The sequence below is a fragment of the Xenopus tropicalis genome, chromosome 4 (assembly GCF_000004195.4).
Source record: "Xenopus tropicalis strain Nigerian chromosome 4, UCB_Xtro_10.0, whole genome shotgun sequence".
Lineage (NCBI taxonomy): Eukaryota > Metazoa > Chordata > Amphibia > Anura > Pipidae > Xenopus > Xenopus tropicalis.
Window position 1 is genome coordinate 12,490,219 of NC_030680.2, and position 20,901 is coordinate 12,511,119.

At 45.1% G+C, this 20,901-nt stretch overlaps 1 protein-coding gene and 1 long non-coding RNA gene across 2 annotated transcripts in view; one reads left to right on the forward strand and one right to left on the reverse strand.

Moving 5' to 3' along the window:
- LOC105946102 (synaptotagmin-13-like) overlaps positions 1-17,401 on the reverse strand; it is a 43,630-nt gene extending 26,229 nt beyond the window's left edge. Inside the window, exons 1-3 of the mRNA XM_031900472.1 lie at positions 17,181-17,401; positions 11,506-11,621; positions 2,437-2,747 (exon numbers count right to left, since the gene is read on the reverse strand). The gene's annotated coding sequence lies outside the window, so the exon portion shown is untranslated. The remainder of the gene's footprint in view (positions 1-2,436; positions 2,748-11,505; positions 11,622-17,180) is intronic.
- LOC116410274 lies at positions 7,737-9,349 on the forward strand. Its single transcript, XR_004222230.1, has 3 exons — positions 7,737-8,329; positions 9,000-9,035; positions 9,176-9,349. It is a non-coding gene; the product is annotated as an uncharacterized LOC116410274 (long non-coding RNA).
- Positions 17,402-20,901: the final 3,500 nt, after the last annotated feature.

Consider the following 20,901-nt stretch of genomic DNA (forward strand, 5'->3'; position numbering starts at 1 on the left):
AGTACTGGCATGGCTGCTGGGAGTACTGACATGGCTGCGGGGAGTACTGACATGGCTGCGGGGAGCACTGACGTGGCTGCTGGGAGTACTGGCGTGGCTGCTGGGAGTACTGACGTGGCTGCGGGCAGTACTGACGTGGCTGCGGGGAGTACTGGCATGGCTGCTGGGAGTACTGGCATGGCTGCTGGGAGTACTGGCATGGCTGCTGGGAGTACTGGCATGGCTGCTGGGAGTACTGACATGGCTGCTGGGAGTACTGACATGGCTGCGGGAGTACTGACATGGCTGCTGGGAGTACTGACATGGCTGCTGGAGTACTGACATGGCTGCTGGGAGTACTGACATGGCTGCTGGGAGTACTGACATGGCTGCGGGGAGTACTGACATGGCTGCGGGGAGTACTGACATGGCTGCTGGGAGTACTGGCATGGCTGCGGGGAGTACTGGCATGGCTGCGGGGAGTACTGACATGGTTGCGGGGAGTACTGACATGGCTGCGGGGAGTACTGACATGGCTGCTGGGAGTACTGGCATGGCTGCGGGGAGTACTGACATGGCTGCGGGGAGTACTGACATGGCTGCTGGGAGTACTGACATGGCTGCGGGGAGTACTGACATGGCTGCGGGGAGTACTGACATGGCTGCGGGGAGTATTGACATGGCTGCGGGGAGTACTGACATGGCTGCGGGGAGTACTGACATGGCTGCGGGGAGTACTGACATGGCTGCGGGGAGTACTGACATGGCTGCGGGGAGTACTGACATGGCTGCTGGGAGTACTGACATGGCTGCTGGGAGTACTGACATGGCTGCTGGGAGTACTGACATGGCTGCGGGGAGTACTGACATGGCTGCGGGGAGTACTGACATGGCTGCGGGGAGTACTGACATGGCTGCGGGGAGTACTGACATGGCTGCTGGGAGTACTGACATGGCTGCGGGGAGTACTGACATGGCTGCGGGGAGTACTGACATGGCTGCGGGGAGTACTGACATGGCTGCGGGGAGTACTGACATGGCTGCGGGGAGTACTGACATGGCTGCGGGGAGTACTGACATGGCTGCGGGGAGTACTGACATGGCTGCGGGGAGTACTGACATGGCTGCTGGGAGTACCCCGCTTCAATTTGTTCTTAAAGTTAGGCCCCGCCCACAACTCTTACCCCGACGCCTGGCACAATATGGTTGCGGAATGTTCTTTGGAAGGACAGGAAGAAGAGAGAGAGAAAAGAGAGTGGGGAGGAGAGTCAGGGGGAGTCCCCAGGGGAGGAGGTGGTGGTTGACCAGGAGGGGGCAGAGAGTCCCCCAAAAGAAGGGGTGACACAGGGGGTGGGGGCAGAAGCAGAATAGGCTCTAAAGATGCGCAGTGGTGCGTGAGTGTGCGGCGCAGTAAATATGGCAGCTCTGTATATTGTTATGTCTGTCATGTGATTTTATTCTGGTGGTTTTTATTGGTTAATAATGTGATGCTTTTTTGCTTCTGAAATGTTTATGATTTGTAAAGTTTATACATTCAATAAAATACCTACCCATATGTATAAATACAAATATACAGAGAAGGAATGTTCTGGGCACACAATAAGCTGTACCCTCATACTGTACTGTCTAAGGGAAACACTATGGCACCTCCTACCCATATGTATAAATACAAATATACAGAGAAGGAATGTTCTGGGCACACAATAAGCTGTACCCCCATACTGTACTGTCAAAGGGAAACACTATGCCACCTCCTACCCATATGTATAAATACAAATATACAGAGAAGGAATGTTCTGGGCACACAATAAGCCATACTCTCAGACTGTACTTGTATTTATACATACAGGAGGGAGTTGCCATAGTGTTTTCATGAGACGGGACAGTATGAAGATAGAGCTTTTTATGCCCATAATATTCCTCTTCTGTATGTTTCTTTATATACATATGGTAGGTGGGAGCTGCCACCAATATTTAGAAATAATATCATATAAATGTTAAGTTTCCTCTGAACCCAACAGAGGGCAGACTGAATGGGCAGGGGTTTGTTTATACAGCAGATAAAAGACAAACAGCAGGGGGGGTAATTACAGGACGCAAATAAATGTGCTGCAGATTTAAGTGAATAATTCCCATTCTCTTCCAGTCTGTTTAAGATTTCCCATTCCCAGGAAAGAGATGTTACCCCCCAATACCCAGGGACACAAGCTGCACATACCGTCGATATGCCATTGTCACCGGAGTGCCATCCCCACCTGCCCAGGTGTATTTCTTCCCCTTCAGGCAGCTGTATAGGAAAACCGAACTGCACAGAGCCAAGAAAATCCCAAGAACGGTCCCCACGGCTATTATGGGCAGCATTATAGGGGGGGGCAACAAAGTGCCAGGAACTTTATATTATTGCCCTAGTGTCTGTGCCAAGGTTCCAGGTAAGGTGCCCACTGCCCATGGCTGTACCTGCTCAGGTAGCCTGTCGGTTCCAATGGGAGATGCCAGATTCCTGGAATGCCAAGCCAGCCGGGCACAGATAGGCAAGGGAAGCTTATGTCTCGTCTGTACAGCGGCTTTCAGTGAATTGGGCTCTTGCTCCTTGCTCTTGGCTTCCACCCTCAGGCTCCGGGCTCCTTAGCGTATCCCAGCGGGACTGGAAATTCTGCTTCATTAGTTGGATCTGGAACGTCAGGGAGGAATGAATGATCCCTTACCCTATGGGATCTGTGCTGCACGGCTGCTCCCACTGTAGGGACATATTTATTCCATCGGAGATTCTGTAACAACATAAACATAAAGGGGAACTTAAACACTGTTTCTTGCACCATGAAAGAAAATGTCATTATAAAGGTCCCCATACACGGGCCGACTATAGTTGCCGATATGGGTCCCTTGGACCGATTCGGCAGCTAATCGGCCCGTGTATGGGCAGAACAGAGCGGCCTGGCCGACCGATATCTGGCCTGAATTTGGCCAGATCTCGATCGGCCAGGTTAGAAAATCCAGTCGGATCGGGGACCACATCGGCTCGTTGATGCGGTCCCCGAACCGAGTGCCCCATTGCCGCCTTCATAATCCGGTCGTTTGGCCCCAGGGCCAAACGATCGGATTACTTTTTTTTTTTTTTAACTAAAAGCTCCCCGATATCGCCCACCCGTAGGTGGGGATATCGGGGGAAGATCCGCTCGCTTGGCGATCTCGCCAAGCGAGCGGATCTTACAGTGTATGGGGACCTTAAGCACCGTCCTAATATAAATGGCTTTAACGGTCTGTGTAATTGCCATTGAAGGCATTATCTGTGTTTGTCCATATCTTTCTTCTAGATCTGACTCTTGAAACAAAATAGCAGATGGCCGTTATCTTCCAGGTCTGTTAATCAGCTGGGGTCTGCTACATGTGTTTAGGAGTCAGAACCAGAAGTGAATATAAAAGGGACCTAGATCTTCAAGAGCTGTATAGTTCCAATCAGAAATTGATGGACTGCAGCTTGCAATAAACGCCTATGCAGGTATGGGATCCCTTATCCGGAAACATGTTATCCAGAAAGCTCGGAATTATGGAAAGCCTGTCTCCCATAGACTCCATTTTAAAATCAGTTTTTAAATCACTTAAAACTTATTCCCTTTACTCTATAATAATAAGATATAATTACCCCTTATTGGGGGCAGAACAGCCCTATTGGGTTTATTTAATGGTTAAATGATTCCCTTTTCTCTGTAATAATAAAACAGTACCTGTACTTGATCCCAACTAAGATATAATTACACCTTATTGGGGCAGAACAGCCCTATTGGGTTTATTTCATGGTTAAATGATTCCCTTTTCTCTGTAATAATAAAACAGTACCTGTACTTGATCCCAACTAAGATATAATTACCCCTTATTGGGGGCAGAACAGCCCTATTGGGTTTATTTAATGGTTAAATGATTCCCTTTTCTCTGTAATAATAAAACAGTACCTGTATTTGATCCCAACTAAGATATAATTACCCCTTATTGGGGCAGAACAGTCCTATTGGGTTTATTTAATGGTTAAATGATTCCCTTTTCTCTGTAATAATAAAACAGTACCTGTACTTGATCCCAACTAAGATATAATTACCCCTTATTGGGGGCAGAACAATCCTATTACGTTTAATTAATGTTTTATTGATTTTTTTAGTAGAGATCCAAATTACGGAAAGATCCCTTATCCAGAATACTCTTGGTCCCAAGCATTCTGGATAATGGGTCCTATACCTGTATATTGAGGGCTGCTATTATAACAATGGGCCCTTGTCTGCAGGGACCCCAGTCAGCTGGATGTTAAGTAGAACAATAAAAAAAAATTGCTGCACCCTGACAGTAATCCCCCTGATTCGCCCAAGAAATACCCCCAATTTTGAGTCTCCTTTGATCCCTCCTCTGCCATGGGGCCTCTGATTGGAGCACCTACTTAATGGTGTCCTGTGCATGCTGGGAACTGTAGTCTAGGAATATCAGGGGCAGTGAAAATCCTAACGCAATATCATCCAACAACACTATTTTTTCCCCAGCCTGCCCTATGGGCAATTGACTGTCTGCTCTTTGATCACGTGATCAGGCCTGGGGGGCATTTAGCCTTCTATCCACCCATATAATATTTGTTAACGTTTATGGCTCAACAAACAAATATGTCAAAGTATTGCCATTGCTTTATTGCAACAGAGAGATGACAGACTCTCTCATTGGAGAATTCTCTTGCATATTTAAGTTTGGGGGGCACACATGGGAGAGTATTAGGGAGGGTTTACATCCCCTTTAGTAATGCTGTATATATACCTGCACTCACAAATATCTATCCCACATACTAACTTATTCCACTGTACAAGCACCGTCTATAGCAGTGCTGCCCTGCTGGGGCAATTAACCTCCCACCCCTTAGAAAGGTCATAGCACCCCATTCCCAAATAAGCCGCACGGTTTGACACCTCATTCATGTGTCTACGACAAACGGTGGTTAATTGCCCCCTGCTGGGGTAATTAACCCCCCACCCCTCAGGAAAGTCATAGCACCCCATTCCCCAATAAGCTGCACGGTTTGACACCTCATTAATGGGTCTTCTTCAAACGGTGGTTAATTGCCCCCCTGCTGGGGCAATTAACTGTCCACCCCTCAGAAAAGTCATAGCACTGCATTCCCGAATAAGCCGCACAGTTTGACACCTCATTCATGGGTCTACGACAAACGGTGGTTAATTGCCCCCTGCTGGGGCAATTAACCACCCACCCCTCGGAAAAGTCATAGCACCCCATTCCCGAATAAGCCCCACCCCTCAGAAAAGTCATAGCACCCCATTCCCGAATAAGCCGCACGGTTTGACACCTCATTCATGGGTCTACGACAAACGGTGCTTAATTGCCCCCTGCTGGGGCAATTATCCGCCCACCCCTCAAGAAAGTCATAGCACCCCATTCGCGAATAAGCTGCACGGTTTGACACCTCATTGATGGGTCTACGACAAACAGTGCTTAATTGCCCCCTGCTGGGGCAATTAACCGCCCACCCCTCAGAAAAGTCATAGCACCCCATTCCCGAATAAGCCCCACCCCTCAGAAAAGTCATAGCACCCCATTCGCGAATAAGCTGCATGGTTTGACACCTCATTCATGGGTCTACAACAAACGGTGGTTAATTGCCCCCTGCTGGGGCAATTAATCGCCCACCCCTAAGAAATGTCATAACACCCCATTCCCAAATAAGCCAACACGGTTTGACACCTCATTCATGGGTCTTCAACAAACGGTGGTTAATTGCCCCCCTGCAGGGGCAATTAACCGTCCACCCCTCAGAAAGGTCATAGCACCCCATTCCCGAATAAGCCCCACCCCTCAGAAAAGTCATAGCACCCCATTCGCGAATAAGCCACACGGTTTGACACCTCATTCATGGGTCTACAACAAACGGTGGTTAATTGCCCCCTGCTGGGGCAATTAACCGCCCACCCCTAAGAAATGTCATAACACCCCATTCCCAAATAAGCCAACACGGTTTGACACCTCATTCATGGGTCTTCAACAAACGGTGGTTAATTGCCCCCCTGCAGGGGCAATTAACCGTCCACCCCTCAGAAAGGTCATAGCACCCCATTCCCGAATAAGCCACACGGTTTGACACCTCATTCATGGGTCTATGACAAACGGTGGTTAATTGCCCCCTGCTGGGGCAATTAACCGCCCACCCCTAAGAAATGTCATAACACCCCATTCCCAAATAAGCCAACACGGTTTGACACCTCATTCATGGGTCTTCAACAAACGGTGGTTAATTGCCCCCCTGCAGGGGCAATTAACCGTCCACCCCTCAGAAAGGTCATAGCACCCCATTCCCGAATAAGCCACACGGTTTGACACCTCATTCATGGGTCTATGACAAACGGTGGTTAATTGCCCCCTGCTGGGGCAATTAACCGCCCACCCCTAAGAAATGTCATAACACCCCATTCCCAAATAAGCCAACACGGTTTGACACCTCATTCATGGGTCTTCAACAAATGGTGGTTAATTGCCCCCCTGCAGGGGCAATTAACCGTCCACCCCTCAGAAAGGTCATAGCACCCCATTCCCGAATAAGCCACACGGTTTGACACCTCATTCATGGGTCTATGACAAACGGTGGTTAATTGCCCCCTGCTGGGGCAATTAACCGCCCACCCCTCAGAAAAGTCATAGCACCCCATACCCGAATAAGCCGCACGGTTTGACACCTCATTCATGGGTCTACGACAAACGGTGCTTAATTGCCCCCTGCTGGGGCAATTAACAGCCCACCCCTCAGGAAAGTCATCGCACCCCATTCCCGAATAAGCCGCACGGTTTGACACCTCATACATGGGTCTACTTCAAACGGTGGTTAATTGCCCCCTGCAGGGGATATTAACCGTCCACCCCTCAGAAAAGTCATAGCACCCCATTCCTGAATAAGCCGCACGGTTTGACACCTCATTCATGGGTCTACAACAAACGGTGGTTAATTGCCCCCTGCTGGGGCAATTAACCGCCAACCTCTCAGAAATGTCATAGCACCCCATTCCCGAATAAGCCGCAAGGTTTGACACCTCATTCATGGGTCTACAACAAACAGTGGTTAATTGCCCCCTGCTGGGGCAATTAACCTCCCACCCTCTAGAAAAGTCATAGCACCCCATTCCCAAATAAGCCGTGCGGTTTGACACCTCATTCATGGGTCTACGACAAACTTTGCGGTACTCAGTCAAAGTTGGTCTCAATCTTAAGTCTATGGGTGGAGAATTGCCTCCTGCTGGGGCTATTAACCGCCCACCCTTCAGAAATGTCATAGCACCCCATTCCCGAATAAGCCGCACGGTTTGACACCTCATTCATGGGTCTACGACAAACGGTGGTTAATTGCCCCCTGCTGGGGCAATTAACCTCCCTCCCCTTAGAAAAGTCATAACACCCCATTCCCGAATAAGCCGCACGGTTTGACACCTCATTCATGGGTCTACGACAAACTAGTTATTTGCCACAATCCCCATTATAAGTCAATGGGGCAAATTTGGGGACCACTCTTGCCCCGGGGGTAAAACTTATACCCTTGTGCGGGGTATCTTCTGACACAGGTTGCAAACCTCTTCAAATGTGGTAAATTTCACGTTTCTAACCAATTCCCTCTCTGCGCTACAATCCCTCACAGTCGGCCTCAATGTTAAGTCAATGGGATTTATTATACAGACATTAACCCATCGCTGCCTGTGCAGGAATACAGATCTGCCATTTCAACTGCCATCTGTAACATGACACCCATTCCCAGCTGGGGCTGGTCACGTGACATTGTTATTCCAACCCTATGTAACTATATGTGTGTAACCCACATTCCCAGGCCCCAGTTGCACGTGTGATGTCACAATGGTTTGAACCTCAGAAAGGTTGGAGTCAATGTAATTAGAGTTTGTTGTGAGTGATGTCGTTGTGATGTCACAATGTCACAGTCAAAGTGCCCAAGCAGCGGCCAAACTGGCTCATTCTTGATCAGGTGACTGAGGTAGGTGGAGCTCTAGGGGTGTTGGTGCCAACGTTAGCAGGAATAAGAGATAATAATAACGAATCAGTTTAATACTGGCGCTGTGGGGGCTTTGGTGTATTGTTTTTTCGAAATGGCACAAAAATTCGGAAACAATTTGTCAAAAAAAATTGACGGACATGAAAAGAAATGTTGCGCGTCGTGTTTCTGACCCACACAGCAATTTTTTTGACAGTTTCACTCATTTTTCACTCACTAATTACTGTAACTAAAGGGATATTTCTGTTTGTCTCCATAGAGAGAAAGTGAGAGAAAATGTTTCGGCGTTTACTTTCGTTTTTGCCTTGCGTGCCGAGGGTAAGTACTTTATTCTTTTTACTCTAATATCACTCATATAGTGCTATTCATAGCCTTGCTATATACAGGTATAGGACCCGTTATCCAGAATGCTCGGGACCTGAGGCTTTAACCATGAAATAAACCCAATAGGGCTGTTCTGCCCCAATAAGGGGTAATTATATCTTAGTTGGGATCAAGTTCAGGTACTGTTTTATTATTACAGAGAAAAGGGAATCATTTAACCATGAAATAAACCCAATAGGGCTGTTCTGCCCCAATAAGGGGTAATTATTTCTTAGTTGGGATCAAGTACAGGTACTGTTTTATTATTACAGAGAAAAGGGAATCATTTAACCATTAAATAAACCCAATAGGGCTGTTCTGCCCCCAATAAGGGGTAATTATATCTTAGTTGGGATCAAGTACAGGTACTGTTTCTTTCTGGATAACGGGTTTTCGTATAAAGGATCCTAAACATATATATATATTATTGTAGGGAGACCAGATCACTTGAAAATTCAGGGACACGTCTAATAAATACATGTTGCAGGGCAGCACTGATTGCAGTTTCAGACGTGTCCCTGAATTCCCAAGGGATCTGCTCGCCCTATTGTATTGCTGAATTCATTCTACTTTGCCTATTTGCTCATTTCCTTTGATAATAAAACCTTTTTTTATTCATCACTAGAAAAAACGGAATAAGCCCCCGAGAGAATTTCTTGCGGTAAGCAGAGAATAACTGGTTAACCCAATATAAAAATCCCACGTTACTGACTATTTGCCCTATTCGAGCCATTGCATTTACAATCTGTTTGCCTTTTTCTCATTAATTTTTGTAATAAAATGTGTTTTTATTCTTCCTAGATTGAAAAAGATGAAGCCGATGTGGTCGTCGTGGTAAGCAGGGAGGAACTGGTTAACACAATATAATGATCACACTTTGCTCACTATTTGTGCTTTTCCAGCCATTTCATTTACTATTATTTTTGGCCATTTTTGCTCGTTTATTCTTGTAATAAAACATGATTTTATCCTTCCTAGAACCACCAAGACGAACCCGCCGGCGACATCATTGTGGTAAGCAGCAATTTGGCCAAATGTAAAAAACACAACTTTCCTGGTTATTTGTGTTACTGAAACCTTATTATTTACTGACCTATAGATTTATATGTGACTTTGTCACAGGCCCTTAATAACTCTGAGAATTTACTGGTATATTCACTACTGACCCCATTCCCCCATCATTTCTACTTTCCCACTTTTATATCTAAATCTACAAAATCATTCATTACCACAAACCATATCTGACACATTCTATAACATATCAATATATATAATAGATTATTATTGGCTGAAACCCTTTTCAATATGTTTGGTTCCCTGGCAAGAGACAGCCCCTTCCCCTTTGAATTCATATCAGAATAAATTCATGTACAGACTGCATTTATTTATACACATGAATGATATCTTCTCAAAAGCACTTTTTCCCCCAGTACTAAACATATCTTTAGTCATTTTGTGCCTTATATAGATCTTGATACATGATAGGCCGTTAATTCTATAAAATAACATCACTTTGTTTATCTCATTCCCAGGCTCTTCCGGAGACCACCACCTGCCTGGTAAGCAGAAAAGGAGTTGACACCCTACATTATTGTTTGTTTTTATGAATCGCACCTTTTTAGCCCTAAAAATTGAGTATTTTACTAATTACACAATATTTCTGTGATTTACCAAGTGTAAAGACCCTAATAGAAAATGACGCAATCTAAAAGCTGTCAGTGGGAGCCGCGCTGGGCAAATTGTAGCCTTTATTGAATATTTGGCTCAAGGGGTTTCCATGATTTGTATTGTTTGTAAGCACATGGAAATTCTTGTGAAAATGAGGATTGAGGTTTTTGGTGAAAAATCCAGAAATGTGTGAATCTGATTTATTTTCCTCTCTTAATCAGGTTCCGTCGGTTGGATGTGGCATTGACATCTGCCCAGAGCCGCCGACCCCTGAGACCAACATCTGCCAGGTAAGTAGTAAAGGAACTATTTTATTTGCTGAAACTGAGTTAATTAATGATAATGAGCTACAGAACTATAGTAAGTTGATCCCATAACTAATCGTATCGCTCTTCATCAGGAGGAACCAGAGCAGATTGCTGAGCCTGGCGAGGAGATTGAGGTAAGCATAAAGGTGCCCATACACTATAAGATCCGCTCGCTTGGCGATGTCGCCAAGCAAGTGGATCTTCACCCGGTATCCCCACCTATGGGTGGGCGATATCGGGTAGCAAGGAACTTAAAAAAAAAATAATCCGATCGTTTGGCCCTGGGGCCAAACGATCAGATTACATTTGTGGTTATGGGGCAGTCGGTTCGGGGACAGCATCAACGAGCCGATACGGTCCCCGATCCGACTGGATTTTCTAACCTGGCCGATCGAGATCTGGCCAATTTCAGGCCAGATATCGGTCAGGCTGGCCGCTCTGTTCTGCCCATACACGGGCCGATTAGCTGCCGAATCAGTCCAAGGGACCCATATCGGCAACTATAGTCGGCCCGTGTATGGGGACCTTTAGGCTAATAGAGAGGGATAAGTACAAATCAAAGTCACTTATCAGCCAATCGGCTTATTTACAACAGAAATCATACAACCTCGCTCATCTTTTTCATTTCCCTTTCTTACCCAGGAGCGCCCAGAAACACCCGGGGCTCAGACTCGCCAGGTAAGAAGGAATAATTGTTTCTGCTCTCTTACACTTTAGCAGCCATATTAATGTCATTCCTACCGTGTCCCTTTGTCATATTTATACCCTGTCTCAAAATCCTCATTACTACATTGAATTGATCTGATCTGGGCCTTTTCTATTTCTTAACCAGGAGGAACCAGCTGAGACTCCCACTGACATTAACACCTGTCAGGTAAGTAAAAGGGAAGGGAGACATATTGTGAAAATGGCGCCACTCAGTATTATATTACTTTCCTTTATACAAGTTTTATCTTTTTTTCCCCAAAACTAGGAGGGAGCAGGCGACGCTCTGCCACAGGTAAGCAGCAATGGGCACAATATGTTACGTTTATATGTTGTGTTGCGCTGCAATAAGGAGTTTAACTGAACTGAGTTTAATCCCCTTTTTCTGTATTCCCATTAGGACTGTCAGGAGCCTGAAAAGAGCCAAGATGACGTAAGCAGAAAAAATACCTTTTACAAACTTTGCGTTCAGTTGCGCTGTGAAATATTTGTTTCTGATCTTCTCTCTGTTTTATCCAGGAAGAACATCATCATTCGTCATCATTCCCCTTCCACCATTGCTATCACTGCAAGGTAAGCAGAAAATAATCAATGAACGGAAAAGTGCAATTAAAGACATTGTAAAGATTTGTTTTATCATATTCTGTACTGATCTGAGTTTTCTTATCTTAACCAGGAGAATCGAAGGGGCATGCCTCCGTGTCAGCCCATCAAACTCTTTGGGGTAAGCAGCAAAGACAATTATATTACAATTTCAATCCCGGCATCAGATCGCCCTACAGAACATTCACTTTAGCATCTTCTCTAGGGAACTGAGTTAATGTAGTTCTGTGGGGCTGAATTAATGGGAATAGTTTTATAGGTTGGGTTAGACTGCAAAACGCAGACTGTCGTCTAAAGATTGTAACTGACTTTATTTTTAATCCCCTTTTCCTGTCTTTTCAACAGCCAACATCATCGGAGGAATCCAGTGACAGTGACCATTCCTGTCACTGTGAGGTAAGCAGAAAATAATCAATGAACGGATGAAAGTGCAATTAATGAAATGTTAAAGATTTGTTTTATCATATTCTGTACTGATCGGAGTTGATCTCATAAAATAATGTTTTCTTATCTTAACCAGGAGAACCGAAGGGACATGCCCCCATTCGAGCCCTATTTTGATTCTGGGGAGTCATCAGGGGAGAGCAGTGACAGTGTAAGCAGAAAAAGAAAACTGTTACAAACTTTGTATTCATTTGCCCTGTGAAATATTCATTTTTCATCTTCTCTCTTTTATAACCAGGATGAACAACTGAGCGAGGAGGGAGCCCCCTCCGAGCTAATCTGGATGAGCTCTCTGAGCTCCTTGTTCTTTGTGTGAGGTAGGGATAATATTACCTACTGTACCCATTATATATATTACTGGCTCATTTGTTGGGGAATTGGTTAGTTCTTCTACATTGAATAAACTCACATATCAAATTCTCTTCTTATTTATTAATATGGAAAACTCTTTCACATAAAAAAAACTCAAATACCTCGAATTAACTAATTTGTAAAAAATATGGCACAACTTTGCCCAGGGCAACTCCCATTTACTTCTATATAAACTCACTCGCATTTAGATGGTGAAGTTTTACATTGGAGTTTTAAGGTTTTTTGCACTTAATAACAGACATTTGAGTTTTCGAAGCATAATTCCAATTTGAGGTTCTTTGAGCGCAAAATATCTTAAATTGTGAAAAAAAAATCAAACTCGAACTATTTATAAATTCCCCATATATGTGAGAACCCGACTAAAATGTTACCTAAGATAATGGTACCCCAACAATGAATTATTCCTTGTCCTTTATATATTTATTTCAACATTTTATCTAATACACTGAATTCATATGATAAATCCTTTTTCTCTTCCTCAGGTGGCGCAAAAACATCTGCCGAGCTGTAACACCTGCTCTATCTAGTAGAATTAGGTCTGAAGCAACTGGACTTTTCCCAGTTCATCTTGGAAACGTTTCCCCAACACATCCGCGCGGCTTCTTCAGTTCAGATGGCAGGTAGGGAATTCCCCGGCACTTGAACCCTTGAGGGTAGTACACTCACAGACATCCAATCACAATGGTTCTATTGAACGTATTCAGTTAGGGGTTGGCTGAAACTGACAGGGGTAAGAAGGTGAGATCCAGTCACAGTGGTACCATGATTCTTATTGATGAGGGTGTTAATCCTTCAAAGTACATGCCTGGAGGTGTGAAATGCTGTGAAACCGCCGGGGTAAGGGTGTCAAAGCGCCATTGTATGTTGGTGACAAACAGAGTGAGGAAACGGCTGAAACAAGGCACCACCCTTCACAGCAGAACAAAGCTGAATCCAGAACAAGTTTGTTCCTTACTGGGCCTGTGTCTCAATACCACCTACTTCAAGCACAATGGAGTTTTCTATGGACAAAAACATGGTGGTGTTATGGGTTTGCCGGTGTCTCCAGTTCTACTGAACTGGTTCATGGAAAAAGTGGAAAAGAAAGCCCTGGGCACCTTCAAGGGAACTGAAAGAGCAGTACTTGCTTTTTGATTCCCACCGCCCTTTGGAACATAAAACTTGGCGTTATTAGGACTTGACACTATTGGGCTGATACAGCAGAACAAAGCTGAATCCAGAACAAGTTTGTTCCTTACTGGGCCTGTGTCTCAATACCACCTACTTCAAGCACAATGGAGTTTTCTATGGACAAAAACATGGTGGTGTTATGGGTTTGCCTGTGTCTCCAGTTCTACTGAACTGGTTCATGGAAAAAGTGGAAAAGAAAGCCCTGGGCACCTTCAAGGGAACTGAAAGAGCAGTACTTGCTTTTTCATTCCCACCGCCCTTTGGAACATACAACTTTGCGTTATTAGGACTTGACACTATTGGGCTGATACAGCAGAACAAAGCTGAATCCAGAACAAGTTTGTTCCTTACTGGGCCTGTGTCTCAATACCACCTACTTCAAGCACAATGGAGTTTTCTATGGACAAAAACATGGTGGTGTTATGGGTTTGCCTGTGTCTCCAGTTCTACTGAACTGGTTCATGGAAAAAGTGGAAAAGAAAGCCCTGGGCACCTTCAAGGGAACTGAAAGAGCAGTACTTGCTTTTTGATTCCCACCGCCCTTTGGAACATACAACTTGGCGTTATTAGGACTTGACACCATTGGGCTGATACTGTGGCACGCAATGCTGAAGAGAAGGAATACAAACCTCTAAAAGGAGCTCTGAGAACTTGTGGGTCCCCAGACTGGGCCTTTATGGAAACTAAATGAGAGACAGGTAGCGATGAGCAAGTTTTGTCGGCAGGCATGGATTCACAGCCATTGGCTCATCAATAAAGACAGGCAAAGAGACCAGGCCAACACACTCCTAACCGAATAAGTTCAATGGAATCGCCGTGATTGGAAGTCTGTGACTGTTCTGTTCCAGTCGTACTTTGAAGGATGAAAACCCGCATCAATGGGAATCATGGTACCACTTTGACTGGATCTTACCTTCTTACCCCTGTCAGTTTCAGCCAACCCCTAACTGGATACGTTTAATGGAATCATTGGGATTGGATGTCTGTGACTGTTCTACCCTCAAGGGTTTAAGTGCCGGGGAATTCCCTACCTGCCATCTGAACTGAAGAAGCCGCTCGGATGAGTTGGGGAAACGTTTCCAAGATAGACTCGGAAAAATACAGTTGTTTTACACTTAATTCTGCTACAAGGCAGCCATCGGGGGGTGGGGTAGGGGCACAGGGGCCCATTTGTCATCCTCGGGCCCCACAATAACATCTTAATAACATCTGGTCCCCGATGGCTAGCCTCCTCTGCAGCAAAGGAAAGAAATATGGAATTCAGAAAACACTTGCAAGCGTTTGTAAGTGCATCTGATGCTAAATCAAATAGAAGTCGCCCTTCAAACAGAAGGCTGACAACAATATTAAATCTTTTCTCTTTTTGTAAAGAGACAGATTTATACAATAAACCTTCCATTGTTGTGTGACATTGAGCGGCTCTGTTTGCTTATTAGAGAGACAGGGAAAGGTTGGGGGAACAGGGAGGGGGGACTGGAGTTTTGCTTTGCTGAGACACCCGAGAAACTATGGGGGGGGCATTTACTAACCGGTGTTTTTAGAAACTCACATAAACTCCTGAAAGTTATTTGATTAAAAAAACAAACAATCAATGATTTATTAAGAATCCTTAGTATTAATATCTAAGGAATAGCAGCAGTTTAAATGTAAACCAAATGAAAGTCTATAGGTGAAATCTGATTGGCTGTTGTTGGCTCTGCCCACTTTTCTAAACTTGGGACGCAGTCACCCAGTGACAAAATGTGCAAAGTTTGGGAACCCTGGCATTTCAATAGGTGAAATCTGATTGGCTGTTAGTGGCCCCACCCACTTTTTCAAAACTAAAAGTGCAGTCCCCTAGTGACCAACTGTGAAAAGTTTGGGGACCCTGGGGTTAATACTGTGAGAATGGCAGCAGGTTGAATTTCCCCATTGAAAGTCATTAGGTAAAATCTGATTGGTTGTTCACAGCTCTGCCCACTTTTGGGCATCCAACAATCATCATATTTTTAATCAGATGGACCCCATGACTATGTGCTTCAAGTTTGGGGGGTGCAGCGTCAAAGCTGTAAGTGTGGCAGCAGTTTGAAATTCTTCCCTGTCAATGTCAGTGGGATAATTGGGGGGTTCGGAGAGGCTCCCCAAGAAGACGGGGGGCGGGATCCCTTAGAAACACACAAGCAACCTGCTCCGCTATAGGGCGAAGAAGTGTGGGGAGTTTGAGTGTTGTACCCCTAAAACTGTAGGAGGAGTAGCGTTTAGAAAATGGGGGGTGCTAAGAATAAGAATCAGTGGAACAGTATTTGGGGGTTCCCAACCCAACACAATAAAAGGTACAGGAGACAGGAGTTGGGGGACTGAGTTTACTATTGGCCCAAACATGGAATTAAATGGGGATATTGGGAAATGGAACTCATCGGGCTGATATTATTGCTATGGGCCTTTGTATTCAGTTTCCCGGCCGACCCCCCAACTCAGAACTTCCCTCCTTCCAGTAGGGGGAGTAACGTTACACAGTCAGTAGGGGGAGTAACGTTACACAGCCAGTAGGGGGAGTAACGTTACACAGCCAGTAGGGGGAGTAACGTTACACAGTCAGTAGGGGGAGTAACGTTACACAGTCAGTAGGGGGAGTAACGGTACACAGTCAATAGGGGGAGTAACGTTACACAGTCAGTAGGGGGAGTAACGTTACACAGTCAGTAGGGGGAGTAACGTTACACAGTCAGTAGGGGGGAGTAACGTTACACACTCAGTAGGGGGAGTAACGTTACACAGTCAGTAGGGGGAGTAACGTTACACAGTCAGTAGGGGGAGTAACGTTACACAGTCAGTAGGGGGAGTAACGTTACACAGTCAGTAGGGAGAGTAACGTTACACAGTCAGTAGGGGAGTAACGTTACACAGTCAGTAGGGGGAGTAACGTTACACAGTCAGTAGGGGGAGTAACGTTACACAGTCAGTAGGGGGAGTAACGTTACACAGTCAGTAGGGGGAGTAACGTTACACAGTCAGTAGGGGGAGTAACGTTACACAGTCAGTAGGGGAGTAACGTTACACAGTCAGTAGGGGGAGTAACGTTACACAGTCAGTAGGGGGAGTAACGTTACACAGTCAGTAGGGGGAGTAACGTTACACAGTCAGTAGGGGGGAGTAACGTTACACAGTCAGTAGGGGGAGTAACGTTACACAGTCAGTAGGGGGAGTAACGTTACACAGTCAGTAGGGGGAGTAACGTTACACAGTCAGTAGGGGGAGTAACGTTACACAGTCAGTAGGGGGAGTAACGTTACACAGTCAGTAGGGGAAGTAACGTTACACAGTCAGTAGGGGGAGTAACGTTACACAGTCAGTAGGGGGAGTAACGTTACACAGTCAGTAGGGGGAGTAACGTTACACAGTCAGTAGGGGGGATTCCTGCTGGATCAAACCAAAGCAATACTGACGTAGATTATTGATCTACGTAATATTATTACCCCATTTATATACCCCAGTAAGTAGAGTAATGACCCCCACATACAGCTGCCAATATGTATATATCCATTAAGCTCCCCCACCTTGTACCCCACCGGGGCAATCATAGTCCAGATACAGTCACTGAAAGGAGGGTACGGCTTCTGTGTATCCGGGGCTGGAGAAATTCCCACCGGCACGGTCAGAGTTCCGCCGCAGCTCACTGATTGCAAAGAGGGGTTTGAGGGAAACATAAAATATTAATATTGGTATAAATATCAAAGCTTGGAACTATATAACTAATATAGTGCTCCTAGCTACAGGCTGAGTTATACAGGGAACTCTGAGTATCACTCATGTATTATAAGGGATAATGTACCCCCTACTGTAAATGATAAGGATATTAGCAGTCACTGAGGGGTTCTGTGCCCATATAAAGGCACAAGGCTGCAGGCTGAGTTATACAGGGAACTCTGAGTATCACTCATGTATTATAAGGGATAATGTACCCCCTACTGTAAATGATAAGGATATTAGCAGTCACTGAGGGGTTCTGTGCCCATATAAAGGCACAAGGCTGCAGGCTGAGTTATACAGGGAACTCTGAGTATCACTCATGTATTATAAGGGCTCTGGCACACAGGGAGATTAGTCGCCCGCGACTCCCTGATATGAGGTTTGTGTTATATGATTTTCTTGCTTTTACTTATCATCTTTTCACCTATGGGGTTAAAAGAATTTTTTGATTATTAAGTGGTTAAGTGGGAGTGGACAATTGGGCCTATGTAAACCTTTGAGGGATGGGTCACAGATTCAGCTTCTGAGGATGTGCATACAGCCATGAAACTCGTTAAGCTGTGTGGGGATGACGTTTTGTAATGCTTTTAAATATGGAAATAAACATATGTTTTTAATAAGAAGCATACCGGTGCTCCGCTTCTTACTCACGTTCCTTGCTGACATATTGGCCCTATCGGGGGCGGCTGGAAGCGTGGTGGCACGGTTGGGCTTCACAGTTTGCTATCCTGGTGAGTGCTCCCCTTTTGTATTATTTTTTCTACTTGTCTTAATACAATACTATACAGTTTGGTCATGTAGCAGACTTGATTCCTAGGATGAGTTTGGTTGTCGGCCATATTGATATTTAATATAATCTGCCCACTGCATATGTATCTAGGATATGGTTTGTTGGCCTCTCAGTGAATGTTCCATGGACTCTCCCCATTTACTTACCCACTGTCTGATATGATATTGAGGAAATCTCTCTCATTAGTATGGGGAACAAACCGGATGCAGGTCAGGGTAGAAAATTCCAACATGGCTGCTGCTATAGTGGCTCTGTCCTGTACATCTAGGGCCAAAAATACACATTTAATAGCCATAACTGTACCCCCAATAGCTTTCTATTGCCCCACGCCAGTGCAAAATCCCTTGTGATGGAGTTGGTGACCCAGGTCATCATAGTGATCCCTCCTTCCCCCAAGTACTACTCACTGTATTCTGCTGCCAGGGTATAGGGAACATTGAGCAGTCCATTAGCAGATTTAGGCCAATAGCAGTCTTTGCTGGTGCAGCGAATGGCACTGTGCCCGGTTGGGATGGCCATGTCTCCGTGCTGCAGCAGCCTGGTTCTTCCTGGGCAGTGGAGAAAATCAGTCATTAGAAGGGGCTTGATATCGTTATTGGTACATCACTTTGATATTTGCAAACCATTAACCCAAAGTCAAAATCCTGACGTAATAGGCAGCAATATACAGAGACAGGTTTTCTTTCTTACCTTTATTCATCTTTTCAATGGATCCAATGATGCCCTCTATAGGGAGGCCTTCAGGTTGATCTTTGGGGTATAAACCCAAGAGATAATTAGAGATAATTAGTAGGCAGTCCTTACAGTAAGGGGAAAGGTTTGCAATATTCATTGGTTGAAAGGCAAGGGTCACCTAGCAATGCTTTGGTACATGGCTAAGGCCTCAGCAGATTTAGGAGGTCCCACCATGGGCTAGAAGAGCTAATCACAGTAGCACATGACATGGCAGCTGTCTTTAGTGGTGGTAAGGGAAGGGGAACAGGTTCTGGGAAAGGGGAACAGGTTCTGACCAATGGCCCTTCAGCTTTTCATAAACTATAACTTCCAGGATCCACTGTCTACTATTGGCAGTCAGTGGGTGTAGGTAGCCTTAACACTGAAGGTCCACAGTTGATACAATATATTCCTGTTGCCATCCTGACCTAATGTATCTGCTTGCCACTTTTCCTAGTTTCAGCTGAACCCAAACAACATTTTCAACCAAACTGGTCAAGATCTGGTTCCGGTTGGAATGGAGCAAATTCTCAGTAAATCCAGCCAGACAATGATCTCTTTGGTGAGTGTATCATCAGCTGAAGAACCTACACGGCTTCCCAACCTACTCTGCCCACTTGGGTGACCATTAAAAGGCCAGATTTAGATTTTTATTGGCTAATTTAGCCCACATTGTGCGCTATCCTGGGGTTCTTCTGCCATCCTGCTACCTGGACCACCAGTTTGTCAAACATGGCCATCAGCCACTTACTCTAGTTGGGGGAAAAAAGGTGAAAAGCGACTCCTGAAATGATGTTTATCTGGGTTGTCAACTAATGTGACTTGTTTCTACCAAACTGGCCAACATCTCTGGTTCTGGTTGGAATGGAGCAAATTCTGAGTGAGTAAATCCAGCCAGACAATGATCTCTTTGGTGTGTGTAACATCAGCTGAAGAACCTACACGCCTTCCAAACCTACTCTGCCCACTTGGGTGACCATTGAAAGGCCAGATTTCTTTTTATTTTGGCAATTTAGCCCACCGTATGTTTGATCCTGTGGTTCTTCTGCCATCCTGCTACCCAGACCATATGTGCCCATCAACCACTTACTTACTTAGGGGAAAAAATGTGGCAATAAGCAACTCCTGAAATGATACTTCTCATTGGGGGATCTTGCAACCTAGCAGTGTGGCTTGGCTTCATTGACTCATAACAGTACAGTGGTCTACCAACTGGGGGCCCGGCAGGGAGGGGGCTTAGCCTAAACACTTTGGGTTAATGCATATTTGTTCTCCTAGATACCCCTGAAAGCCCAGCTAAAAGGTCAGTATAGATAATATTTGATGATGATGATAATGATCACCCATTGGCTCCCCTGGATATTCTTGGCACACCTGATACAACACAGTCCAAACCTAAATATACTTTATATAGGAATATATTTAATGTTGAAACACAGTACCTCTCACAATGGTCTCGCCCCCAGATGGGAAGTCTAAGAACTGCAGGAGCTGGAAAAGCAATAAGAGCTGTTAGACTGACTGGTGGGAATATCATTATTAAAAGGAAAACTATACCCCCTCTATAAAAATATACTGCACAAAAAAGTTCCTATGTAAAACCCTGCTTCAAACAAATAAACCATATTCATAAAAATACACTTTTTTAGTAGTATGTGCCATTGGGTAATCCTAAATAGGAAACTGCCATTTTAAGTACTAAGGGCCGCCCCCTGGGATCACAGGAGTCACAGTGCACACAAACAAGCCAAGGCACACATACATGCTAGGCCCCATCAGCCAATGAATGGACAGAGTTCTGCCGTTTGCTCCCACACAACTTCCTGTTACAGTTAGAGCTTCATCACTTCCTGTCAGCTGATCTCTGAGGGAGCACACAGATCATAGCAAAATGGTGGCTCAAGGTAAAATATAAAGAGCAATATTTACTGATAATTATAAAGTTAATTCAAAAAGCACTAAAATCATCATAGGGCCATCACTGCCTACATTGTAGCAACCAACATCCCTTTGATCCGATTGGT